Source organism: Lissotriton helveticus, chromosome 1_1 (assembly GCF_964261635.1).
Source record: "Lissotriton helveticus chromosome 1_1, aLisHel1.1, whole genome shotgun sequence".
Lineage (NCBI taxonomy): Eukaryota > Metazoa > Chordata > Amphibia > Caudata > Salamandridae > Lissotriton > Lissotriton helveticus.
The window spans coordinates 1791395915-1791408989 of NC_136057.1; the positions used below are offsets into that span (position 1 = coordinate 1791395915).

Here is a 13075-nt window from a genome sequence, read left to right on the forward strand (position 1 = left end):
AGTGATTTTGTTGTGAATAATTTGAATGCAACCATTTCATTTCTGAAAGCTAGAGACCGTAAATGAAACACGACTAAAGTCTGTGGAAGGTATTGTGTTCTTCAGTGGCTCAGTCACTCCCGTTTTCGCCTTCACATTACTTCCAGTTCTCTCCTTCACATTGCTTTGCTCTGCAGTCTCTCAATCAGTTGGTCCCTGCTACTGAAATCCTCCCTGTACATATCTCACACGTCACATTGTTCCCTTTCAAAAGTGACTTCTCACTCTGCCCTTCTGTGGCTTCTGCGTGTCATTCCTTCTGTAACCTCCACTTCACCATCTCTCTCTCACACACACACACACACACACACACACACACACACACACACACACACGCACACGCGCCCACTCCTCACCTGTAAATGTAGCCATTTTTTTTCCTTTGGTTCTGTCAATGTTTTAACAGTTGTGCGACTTCGTCACATATATTGGTAATCACAGTTGGCAAACCTGTGACTATCTGTCTGTGCTTTCGGCAGAAAGGCCAAGGATTGGATGCTCAAAGAGTCTGAACACCTCTTTGACCAAGTGACAGGCACTGTGAGAAATTCGTACTATCTTACGACCTTATCTCCAGAGCTCTCAATTGTGCCCCGTCATGAACACCCACTCACACCTTGCTCTCACACAGACACCTAGAGGAGAACAGTTCACAGTATGCGCTATCGAAAAGTCAGGCTTGCGTTGCATGCAGAAGAACTGCAAAAACACAGTATCTGGATTTTTTTTATAGGGAACAAAAGGTGAAGTAAAAGATGTTAAATGTAAATTGGCATTGCATCGCTGGTGTGAACTACCGGAAGGGTTTTTATAGTTAATGTTGATTAGTTGATCAATGCTTTTGCGGTAGAGATAAGGACACGAACACAGGGCCCTGTGTGGAAGTGTTTAAAAATCTGTTTTTAGGCTGAGTCTAGCGCATGCGCTGCTTTATGGAGAGGCCTCTTGGAATCACTCCAGACTTTGTCCAAACTTGTGCATGTTTTTTTTATTTTCCACACATCCTATTGGCCTTTGCGTGTGGCTTTCAAAAATGAAAGTACGCAATTGGCCAAAGGTGGGTGCATGTCCCACCTTTTCTGTAAATGTTTACTCCCACGGCATCCAGCTGTCGGGAGCGAGCAGGGGCGCGCAGGGTGCCATCTGTTGTGGATCATGTTACAAATTAGTGCGGTTGCTTTCACTTTCGTGGCCGCGCTTGTTGCATTTGTCACCTGCTAGCAGACGTGTCTGTTTCTTTGTCTCTTTTTAAATGTCCGCCTTTCACTGTCTCTGTACACTTATCTGTATAGCCTGTCTCACTGCCCTTATCTCGCTCTGTCTCTGTCTATTCCTGTCTATGCTTCCATATCTACCTACGCCTGTCCCTGTCTCACTGTTTGTGTCTCACTCTCTGTCTTGATACACAACTTTCTATGATGCTTATTTGTGTTTGCTTGTCCATACCGCCCAGCCACCTCTTGTTAAGATTGCAACTCCCAGAATACTTTATCAAAGGCCAGGTATGGACAAAAGTGTCTTCGATGTCGTAAAGTAATCTTGTGGTAGTCTTGAATACATTTACTGCCTCCGTGCTTAACCCCTTCGACGCTCATGACGAGCCCAGCTCGTCATGGAGTTTCCATTGGTTTCAATGGAAATTACATGGGGAATGTTGGGCATGGCTTAGCATCCAAGTGGTTAAAATGAAGGCTTTGTATGAACACTGGTTTAAAAGGTTCTATGTTGTAACAAGTAGGAAGCTGAAATGAAACTGCAAATGCATTCTTGTTTGGATTGATATCCGGATGTGCCCTCTCACAGGCTGTTGTTCTTGTTCTTCTTGTCAACGAGCCAGCAGTACCTTTCTGCTTGTTTATTCAGTGATTAGCACGGTAGACTACCGTTTTTGCTTTCATTTTGTCCCCATTTTGCTTTTAGTTCCTCCTGCTTTTGTTATTTTTTTTTATTAGACATACGGTTCAAGGCATCTCCTTGCACTCATCTGTCATGAGGCTGAGCTGGATCGGAGGTGCTGGTCGGGCCTGTAAGGTCACATTGACCAGAAGCTGGTGCCCCCAGTCTGTTACCCCCTTTGTGCATGAACTGTGCTTCACCCCACTGCAGGAAGCCAAAGTACGTCTTCTTTATGTGTCTGTTTGTGCTTGTATGTGCGCATTTCTGCAATTAAACATGTACCCTTCTCTTCTTGTAACATGTGGACAGGCACACTTGTTTCAACATTACGTCTGTTACTATTACAAGTGCACTGCATATTCCATCCGCCTTTCTATAGTGTAGTACCTGACCCTCGCAGCTTCTTCACTCTCTTGTGGCCTGTAAAAGCCCCACCTGGCTTGATAGGTGGCTCTGCTCCCCCATTCACCAGTGGCACATGAAGTATTAGTAGATGTTGTAGCACCCGGGATAATGTGCTGCATGGCTAAATACTTACAAGGTTCCAAAGGCGAGACCTATTGGCTATGCCAATGCTTGTTAATAATTCCCGGGTCTGAGACTCGCTCCACTCTAAGCGCTGCTCGCAGCTCCATTTTGTTGCACTCGTGTTTCTAAATTTGCACCAGTGACACGTTCCCGACTCGAGCATCTCCACACACCCTACTCCGTCCCTTCCCTGAACATCTCTCCAGAGCCCCACCACTGTCCCTGGGTGTTTAAGCAAGGCTCGAGTCGAGGTACCATGCGGGTGGACAGCGTCCCCCCACTTATTTTACCGGAAGCTCGATAACTATAAACGGCAACTAAGTGCGAGCCACCTTTCGTGACGTCACTTCCTGTTGTGACTTCCTGTAGTGACGTCAGCGTCCCCCCACTTAGTTCTTTTGTTAGGACTTGTGCCCTGCAAGTAAGTAGGGTGACCAACCGTCCATAAATTTTACGGACCGTCCGTAAAATGGACCTCACGTCCGTTGTCCATGAGGATTCCTTTTGCGGACGCCTTTTGCTGGTAATTATGGCCTTGGAGGGAGCAGCGCTGCTCCCCTGTGAGGCCTCACCCCAGCTGATGGGGCTGCCTCGCACTCCTCCTAGAGCACAAGAGCAGACCCACCCGCCCATTGTCATGTATGGGGCTGATGATTGCCACATACAGAATGTCAGTGGGGCAGTCTGGGCTGTTGTGGTGGCCTCCTCCTGCCTCAGTGTACAGCAGGGCATTTTGTAAGATAGATAAAAGGTTAAACACCCTTGCTGCAACGTGAGAATATTTTAAGCAACTAGTCCTGGCTTGTTGTTGGTGTAACAATACTTGCTGTATTATATGTCTGGATGCAATGACCAAAACAGCATAATACCAATCGGGCGGAACACTATGCGAAGGACAGATTTTTAGCCTAGGTGTTTTAAGCCATGCCCTAAATTACATCGAACACCCCCTTTGAAGAGACCCCCCCCCCAGTTTTTTTACCACACTTAAAGTCCTGGAAACACCACCATGTCACAGTCAGCTCACCTCCTGGCAGTTTGCATCATGCATGACTTCTAAGTTTTCAGGTTGCCTATGTGCAGGGGCATAGTAAACCCTCAACCACCACACCCCTTGCTTTCGGAACTATAGCAAGGGTGAAGTTTTTGACGGGCCTCTTCAGCTCATAATGTGAAAAGGTGGGTAAGTAAATAAGTGAAGTAATGGGTGAATGGCTCGATGGATTAGTGAAAGGATGAATGGATGAATGAAAGGGTGAATGGATAGATAATGAAAGGATGGATGGAAGGGGTGAAAAGGTATATAGATTGCTGTATGGGTGGAAGGGTGGATGAGTGAGTGAAAGGATGGCTGGATAAGTGAAAGGGTAGATAGGTGAGTGAATGGATGGATGGATAAGTGAAAGAGTGGATGTAAGGATTGATGAGAGTGAAAGGGGGTAGACAGACAAAAGAATGGATAGATGAGTGAAGAAGTGAAAGGGTGGATGGATGAGAGGATGGATGGATGAATGAAAGGATGGATAAGTAATAGGGTCAATGGATGGATTCATGAATGGAAAAGTAGATGGGTGGGTGGGTGGAAGGATATATAAGTGAAAGGGGGATGGAGAGAGAAAGGGAGGATGAATGACAAAGTGTGAATGGGTGGAAGGACAAGTGACTGGGTGGATGATTGAGTAAGTGAAATAATGGCTGGATGGGTGAGTGAATAGATGGATGAGTGGAAAAGTGGATGGATGAGTGTAAGGATGGATGGGGTGAAAGGGTAGATGGATGAATACTGGACGGATGAGTGAAAGGGTGTGTGGAGGGATGGATGAGTGAAATGATGAATGGAAGGATACATGGTGGATAGGTTTAAAAATGGTTGAATATGTTTGGATATAGATGGGCACACAGATGGAAGGACAGAATGAATGGTGAAAGACTGATTGATAAATGAAAGAATTACACCTTGTAGCAACTATTATATTAAGTAACATTTCCTATACATTGACTTTCACATTTATGTGATTCATTGTCTCTATATAATGTGTGTGTGTGATGTATCGCACTCCGACACCCTGCCCTACAAACTTGGGATGAGTAACACTATAAAAAAAATTAAATACACATGAGAGACAGTCTATGTGAAGATGTGGGGCACCATTGGAGGGTGGTGGCAAGGCCGGACTGGCCGGTTCGGGGATCAGGTGTTTCCCTTAAAGGCTCGAGAGGTGGGGTGAGGCGGTTTAGTTACTGGGGGCTGGCACTGCAGAGTTCCTTGTATATCCAGTAGTTTTCAATCATCAACAAAAGCGGCCTCACTTATATTCAGTTGTGGTTCACCATAGTCTGGTGACTAAGGTACCTGCTGGCAGGGCCGGACTGAGAACCAAAACCAGCCCTGGCAAAGTGCTCGGCCGGCCCCCTGGTGGTGCTGCTGAGCTCTTTGCCGGGGCCGGTTTTCGGCCGATTTTGTTACAGGGCCGATTTTGCAGCTATGCTGCAAAAACGTCCCTGTAACAAAAACGGCCCCCAGGGCCCAAAACCGGCCCCCACCCTTGCGGCGCACCGGGGGATTGCCCGGTGCCCGCAATGGCCAGTCCGGGCCTGCCTGCTGGAGCGAGATGCAAGTTTTGAATTGTCTAAGGTAGCAAGCTGAGGGCATACTGAAAAACCATGAAGTGCACGATTGACTCGACCTAATATACATTTATTTTGACTTGTGCTTAAGTGGTTGTCTATTTACTTACTTATATACTATTGCGCGACCTCCTCTGTTGTGTTTGTAAAGCTTACCTTTTATCCCGAAGTTTTGTCCTGAATTTTGACCTCCTGTCCAAAATTTTTGTCCTGAATTTTGACCCTTTGTCCTGAATTTTTACACTCGCCGTCCTGAATTTGCACCCATGCCAGATGGTCACCCTATGTGTAAGTAATTCATGTTACACGACTTCTCCTTCTACCTGGCCTGCCCCTCCATCTGAAAGGAATTTCCATTTTATAATAAAACGTTTGCACAGCCAAAGCTTGTCTTTCATCCAGTTATTTAAAAAAAACACTCTTTAGGTCCATCGTTAAGAAGGTAATTTTCTTTACAACATATCTCCCCAGCGCCCTTCTTTCTGAAAAGAATTTCAATTTTAATAAAGAATTTCCACAGCTCGTCTGCCCTCCCAGTGAGAAGAACCTCCCTCCACAGCCCCACCCCACCCTATGGTGGTAATTCCTCCACCCGCAGCCCGAATACTTCACGTTATAAGTGCATGCCTCAGACCCCCATCTGCCCGAACCCGGATATAGCTCTTGTTTTGAGATGAGAACATTCTCTGTTGACGTCACTCCGTAGCTTCAGGTGTTCTGCGTGCGGGTGCTGCTCGTGCCAGCCACCCTTACGTCGCTGCCAGCGTGCCCATGTCACCTCGCAGAGTAATGTCGTAGATGGAGGGCGGGGGGGGGGGGGGGGGGGGGGGACATTCCAAGCCTCGGGGGGTTTCCTCTCCGTGTTCGGACAGGAACAGAGCCGAGCTGATGTTTTTAACGCTGTGCCTTCGCCTCGCCCTCCTCTCCCGACTCCCTGTACTTTGTTGGGGGGAGGAGTGTGTGTGTGTGTGTGCCTCCATCCACACTTGGTCTCTGCTTCAGTAAAGTGACTAGTTTGTATACTTTTTCACACCTTTTTTTGCACCGTTTGTTGGCAAGGTGTTGGCAGGGTAAGCTGGAATCGGCAGCATTAAATCAAAACATTACAAAACAGACCTGTAAGTTTCCACAAAGTGGGTAACAACGCACACTGACGGCGAAAGTACCACGAAAAATGATATTTTGGCAGCAGTTTCTTAAAGAGAGTAAACAACATCATCAAAGAGTACATGAAGCACGAGCATGCGAAAAAGAAAAATTCAGCTACTCTGGCGGGAAGCCCAAAAACCGGTTGGGGAACGCCTCAAAATAGATTTAATAGCAAGACAACGGAAAAAGGTGCAAGGAATGAGAGGCAGTAAGAGGGAAGGCATTTGTACTACATGTATTGTGATCCGAATTCAATCATTCGTCGATACATTTACTGTAGTACTCGGTCTCAGTCGTAGCATTGCAATGGCCTGGTCATCCAGAATACAGAATGCCAGAGGGTTTTCAGCTCCTCTTCCAGGACATTTGTAGTCGTGGACATGATCACCACAACTTGCAGCACATCATTTCCCTTTCACTCTGCCTCCCACTTCGGTCTGATCTTTTCGGCTGCATATATCCGAGTTTTCGGGGTCCGATACCAGTTGAACAGTATCTTGCATTACATATCTCAGTTCGGAACCTGCCTCTGCTTTCTGGGTTATGTATGTGTATTAATAAATGTAGTATTCCAAGGCTATCGATGTTCTTGTGTGTGTGGTTTTAATATACTTTTTTTGCATTTACAGAATGGTTACTAAAAGAGTGAATACTAAAATAGGTGTAAGCGTCACATTGGTCATTGTTAACGTGGGTAGTTACAGAAATTAAATGAAATGAAAACAACTCAAATATTCAACATAACATGCAACATTACAGAGGTGTTCGTTTTACACTAGTTTCACAGGAAAAATCTGTTCAGGGAATAATATCATTGACGTTTCAACCCTTTAAAATCCCAACTGTATGGGGTCGTCATTGTGATCAGAGTTGGAGTTCATGCAAGTTGTCCTCATTCTATGCACGTAGTGGCAGTACTGTCAACGGATAGTTGAACACTAGTTTCCATTAAAAACTGTCAGTATAGATTGCAGGGGTGACTGAAAACAGAACTTCACTTAGCTACAGTAACACTTTTAATACGATAGTTACAAAAAGGGGTAAATGTACCGCTGACTCTTGTTGCGGGGTCTGCTTATGTATAGTACTGGATGTGCTGGTGAGTGCGGGGTCTACCCGCACCATAGGGCAGTTCTTAAACTTTCACGTCTGAGTAGAGTTTTTCTCCCTGACCAGAGTGTGGAGTATCAGGCCTCAGACAAAAGAGTAACAACACATTGTGACCTCAATGTACATTGCAAATCTTTCCAATAAAAATAGGGTACTTTTGTGGATCTTTTCCTGGGTCACTAGTGGAGAGGAAGTGGTGTGTGTCGTTTGCTGTACCAGGCCTCAGTTTAAGGGGAGCTGGATACTCTCTGTCCTTGAGTACATTGTGGGTTATCCTCTTGGAAGAGTGCTTCCTTGTGCCTCATAGAGGGGAACTGACCCCAGTAGTGCAGAAGAACCCTGACACATTATTAGGCCAGTCACTGTCTGTCTCAAAACATGTATCCCATATACGCATTGCGGGTCTACATGTAAGAGTTGGTCCCCTTTCCCCATGAGAGTCCTGGAACTAACCTTGGAGACCAATGATGAGAAGGTAACACATGAAGATGAGCTGCCTCCTTGGGATTTACCCTTTTTAGGTCTCGGACTAGTGTCCCACGAAGCGGGCGGAGTCAGAGATTTAATGTTTTTGCAGTATGGGGGCTTGAACCCGCCCCTCTTCTCCATTGGCTGGCCTCGTAAATGCTGGCCAGCCATTGGAGGAGAGGGGCGTCACTCGGTTCAAGCCCCCCTTTTTTTCGATTCGGGGGCGTTTTTTTGCAGTTTTTTAGCCGTGACATCATCTGTCACTCAACTGCTAAAACACGCCCCCGAATCGCGAAAATGGCGGTGCTTTTGTTCTGGCATTTTGCCCCGACCGCTGCAGCAAGAAGTCGCCGAGTCCTCCGCCCGTTGTTTTCGCCCTGCCCCCTTTTTCTCTCAATCCAGATTTCTCGTTTCCTCTCTACTTTCACGTGCCCCCGAGCACCTACCCATCTCTCTCTGTTGCCCACACCCCTCAACTGCCCTCGTTGTTTGGCCTATGTTACCTTTCGTTTCGCCCCCTCTTTCCTTCGCACCCAGCTTGCCCTTCTCTCTCCCCGCACCCACCCGTCCCTCTCTGTACTGCACAAGATGGCGGTGGTGGCTCTGCTCCACGTCTGACAGACAGTGCTGTACATTTGGCGCCTTAACCCCCCTCCTGGCTAACGCCGCCTCCCCAGCCATCCGAGACACCCCAGAATTCTAGAGAGCGTGGGGGGAGGTCGCATATCACACACAGAGAATATTGCTCCGGAGGAAGCTGCAAAATGGCTGTTATACCAACTTGCAGATAAACGCAAGATCTGCTTTCCCACTCCTGAACAACCGACGGCTGTGCTGGGTGGTACTCACACCCTTCACGTCTGAGTACCAAGAGGCTGGAAACTGGCTATTTTCCAAAAGTCTCTCAATCTGCCGTAAAACACAGAATCCCCCCACACCTCCATAAAACCCCATTCTCTCCACCTATCTGTTTCCTCAGCCAATACTTCACGTGCAATACGCATTACAGAACCGGCAGGGGATGCGCTGCAGAACATCAGCGGGCTGCAGAACGCCTGTTTAACCTCAAAGACCCTAAATCTGCTGACAAATACAAAATCAAACCCGCTGCCTTGCCTGCTACCCCTATGATATGTGCCCTCACCGACACTTTAATGATTAGCCCGCATTATTCAACGGATAGGGATAGTGGGCCGTTTGCAGAATATCTCGGGGCCGCAACCCGGTTTTTAGCCCACAAATCTCGTAATCTGTTGGCAGGTAGGAACCCACGCCACACCTCTAAATATGGGACGTCCAGCCTCGGTCCTCCGGGCATAGCTGGCTATAAACACCGCCCCTAGGGTCCTTTGCTTCTTTCTGCGGGTTGCAAAACGGCCATTGACCCTCAAAGTGGGCCTGTCTTCTGACAAAATAAAAACCCCAAACCTGCACCAGCTAAAAAACCTTCTATCCCTCTGACCTGCCTCGCCCCCATTTCAGAGGATAGCTTCACGTCAGCTACCTCCCCCACAGGCCCCAGTAAGTCGATAAACACAAAACCAATTCCACACCCCGTTTGCAACACATGCCCCTCTGTGCCACATCGGCTAGTCTTGGTGAGCACAGGGCCCCTGTGGGCTGAAAACGCCTCTTCAGTCCCCAACACTCACAATGGCCATATTTACCCAAAGTATAGGGTCACTCCCGCCAGTGTGCTCTTGAGAATTTTTGGGACCCCGGGCCAGACATATGTTGGGCCCCTGTTCGGAGAAATCTTGTTTTTTCATGTTTCTGTTGCAACTTTCGAATTCGCCTCCCTTTCAGACGATGCTAATTGCATACTTTCTTTTGTTATGATTGTCTTTGCTGACATGTATTCGCAGTTAATGAACGTTGATAAGTGTCGAGTGTTAGAATACCGATTCGCTGTGATGATACATTTTGTCACAAACGAATATTAGTTCCGCGTATCTTATCACAGAACAATCCACACCTTCATCCTTGCCGGCACGGTTCGCAGCGTCTCAGAACAATCCGCACCTTCATCCTTGCCGGCACGGTTCGCAGCGTCTCAGAACAATCCGCACCTTCATCCTTGCCGGCACGGTTCGCAGCGTCTCAGAACAATCCGCACCTTCATCCTTGCCGGCACCGTTCGCACTGTGTATTGGAAAGTATACATTCTAACTAGAAGAGCTTGTTCTAACTTTGGTGTACTTTTATAAGGCCACAGAGTCCACAGAGAGGATTTCAAGGCAGGAAACAAACTGGGGATTTCTTAAAAAACACACACTACGAACGAACACCACACAACATCCCAAGGTCCAGTTAATTGTGCTTGAAATTCTTCATCAACAGAATCATATAACCTTACGACTGCAAACTATCAAAGTATGGATTCACGTTTCCTGGTTAAAAAAAAACATGCATTTTAAAAGGGCATTTATGGAACACGTTTTTGATTGTATAGTAGAGTCTGAAAGCGCAAACTGCAGCAAGAGGCGCTACTCGAAAACGGAAGTCACTATGAGTAGTCCTGTGAATACTATCATCCCTCCATACATATCTTTGTTTAAATCCCCAAACATAAAAAACTGCACTGCATACTTTCAAAATGCTGGGAACTGCAGAAGACGATTGGCGGACTGCCACAGAGTATCATTCATTGACACTCATGACCGTTCTCCAACTGATCATATCTCCTTAAGTCAGTGCGTGTTCATATTCAACTCATGCACTTTAACGATTCAGTGGTGGAAGGCGCAAACTAAGATAATGTTTTACAGAAAAAACACAATCCGGGTTTTTTCCTTATCAGAGGGCTGTCCTAAAGATCTAATTTAAAAGGTTTTTTTGCAGTTTTATACAGCGCGAATATGGCTCTAGAACTTCACAGCGCTTTCCCCGAGATCAGGATAATGGAACTCAATTTTTTAGGCACAGGGAATTACAAACAACGCGGAACAATCAGTCAAAGAGACGGCGTGCCCGAGGACAGTGCTATAGGACACCACCTCTCGCTCACTTACGGAAGTTTATTATATCAGCTGGCGCACTATGTGTGCGTGCGTGTTCGTCCGTGTGCATGCACACGTGATGTAATTGTCCAGCGATATGTTCAGAGCTGTAAGCACTTCCGAGCCCTTGTCCTCCAGGGGCCCGTTTTGAAGGCGGATCTTTACACCTGCACTTGGGCAGCCGGAGGTTATCTGATGAACCATGAGTGGCACTGACAGGAGCTGAATGCCCCAGTTGTCTTCCATTAGAAGCAGCGCGGGGATAGTCGGTGCCGGGGCGAAAGATGTCCCTGTGCAGGAGGTGAATGGTGAGTGGTGCTTGGAGGCGTTGCGGATTGAGTGGTGCTGTAGGCGTTGCGGATTGAGTGGTGATGTAGGCGTTGCGGATTGAGTGGTGCTGTACGCGGTGGGGATTGAGTGGTGCTGTAGGTGTCGCGGGTTGAGTGGTGCTGTAGGCGTTGCGGATTGAGTGGTGCTGTAGGCGTTGCGGGTTGAGTGGTGCTGTAGGCGTTGCGGGTTGAGTGGTGCTGTAGGCGTTGCGGGTTGAGTGGTGCTGTAGGCGTTGCGGGTTGAGTGGTGCTGTAGGCGTTGCGGGTTGAGTGGTGCTCTAAGCGGTGGGGATTGAGTGGTGCTGTAGGCGTTGCGGGTTAAGTGGTGCTGTAGGCGTTGCGGGTTGAGTGATGATGTAGGCGTTGCAGGTTGAGTGGTGATGTAGGCGTTGCGGGTTGAGTGGTGCTGTAGGCGGTGGGGATTGAGTGGTGCTGTAGGCGTTGCGGGTTGAGTGGTGCTGTAGGCGTTGCGGGTTGAGTGGTGCTGTAGGCGTTGCGGGTTGAGTGGTGCTGTAGGCGTTGCGGGTTGAGTGGTGCTGTAGGCGTTGCGGGTTGAGTGGTGCTGTAGGCGTTGCGGGTTGAGTGGTGCTGTAGGCGTTGCGGGTTGAGTGGTGCTGTAGGCGTTGCGGGTTGAGTGGTGCTGTAGGCGTTGCGGGTTGAGTGGTGCTGTAGGCGTTGCGGGTTGAGTGGTGCTGTAGGCGTTGCGGGTTGAGTGGTGCTCTAAGCGGTGGGGATTGAGTGGTGCTGTAGGCGTTGCGGGTTAAGTGGTGCTGTAGGCGTTGCGGGTTGAGTGATGATGTAGGCGTTGCAGGTTGAGTGGTGATGTAGGCGTTGCGGGTTGAGTGCTGCTGTACGCGGTGGGGATTGAGTGGTGCTGTAGGCGTTGCGGGTTGAGTGGTGCTGTAGGCGTTGCGGGTTGAGTGGTGCTGTAGGCGTTGCGGGTTGAGTGGTGCTGTAGGCGTTGCGGGTTGAGTGGTGCTGTAGGCGTTGCGGGTTGAGTGGTGCTGTAGGCGTTGCGGGTTGAGTGGTGCTGTAGGCGTTGCGGGTTGAGTGGTGCTGTACACGGTGTGGATTGAGAGGTGCTGTAGGTGTTGCGGGTTGAGTGGTGATGTAGGCTTTGCAGGTTGAGTGGTGATGTAGGCGTTGGGGGTTGAGTGGTGATGTAGGCGTTGGGGGTTGAGTGGTGCTGTAGGCGGTGCACTTTTTCAGCAGGCACACTCCTCTAGCCGTCAGTGCACACTTTCACCAGGCACACACCACTATCCGTCACTGCACGCTTTCACCAGACATACACACCACCAGACGTCAGTGCACGCTTCCACCAGGCACACACCACCAGACGTCAGTGCACACTTTCACCAGGCACCTGATGCACTTTTCCTTGGTGTGCCCTGGGTCTCTGCCAATCAGGTACCCAAAGCCTGTGTTCCTTCCCTAAAAACTGTACTAAAGCCTAAACCCAATTGGCATCTCTGGCCACATGTCAGCCCCTAGTAAATGGTACCCAGGGCATTGTGACCAGAGAAGACCCCTAAGGGCTGCAGCACTTATTGTGCCACTATTAGGGGCTCTGTACTCTGACACACACACACTGGCTCTGCAGGCTGTTTCCTGGTGCAGAACTAAACAAAGAGTCGACATGGCACACATCCCTGTGTGCCATGCCCACAAACCCACTGCCCTGTTATACATCATCCACCCCTCGAGCTGGGTGCCCTATGCCAGTGGTGTGGGCACAGGTGCATGAGCCCTGTGCCCCTACAGTACCCAGGGCAATTCCTGGACACTAAGTGCAGTGATGCCATTAAGAGTATATGGTGCTGGGAGGTTGTCATTACGAACTTCACAGCACCATAATGGCTACTCTGAAGGCTGACAAGTTTGATATCAAACGCCTCAGCACATTAAACCCACACTGATGCCAGTGTG

At 48.4% G+C, this 13075-nt stretch overlaps 1 protein-coding gene across 2 annotated transcripts in view; it reads left to right on the forward strand.

Moving 5' to 3' along the window:
- Positions 1-13075, forward strand: part of MRTFA (myocardin related transcription factor A) — a 287728-nt gene that overhangs the window by 108785 nt on the left and 165868 nt on the right. The gene's annotated exons all lie outside the window — the stretch shown is intronic.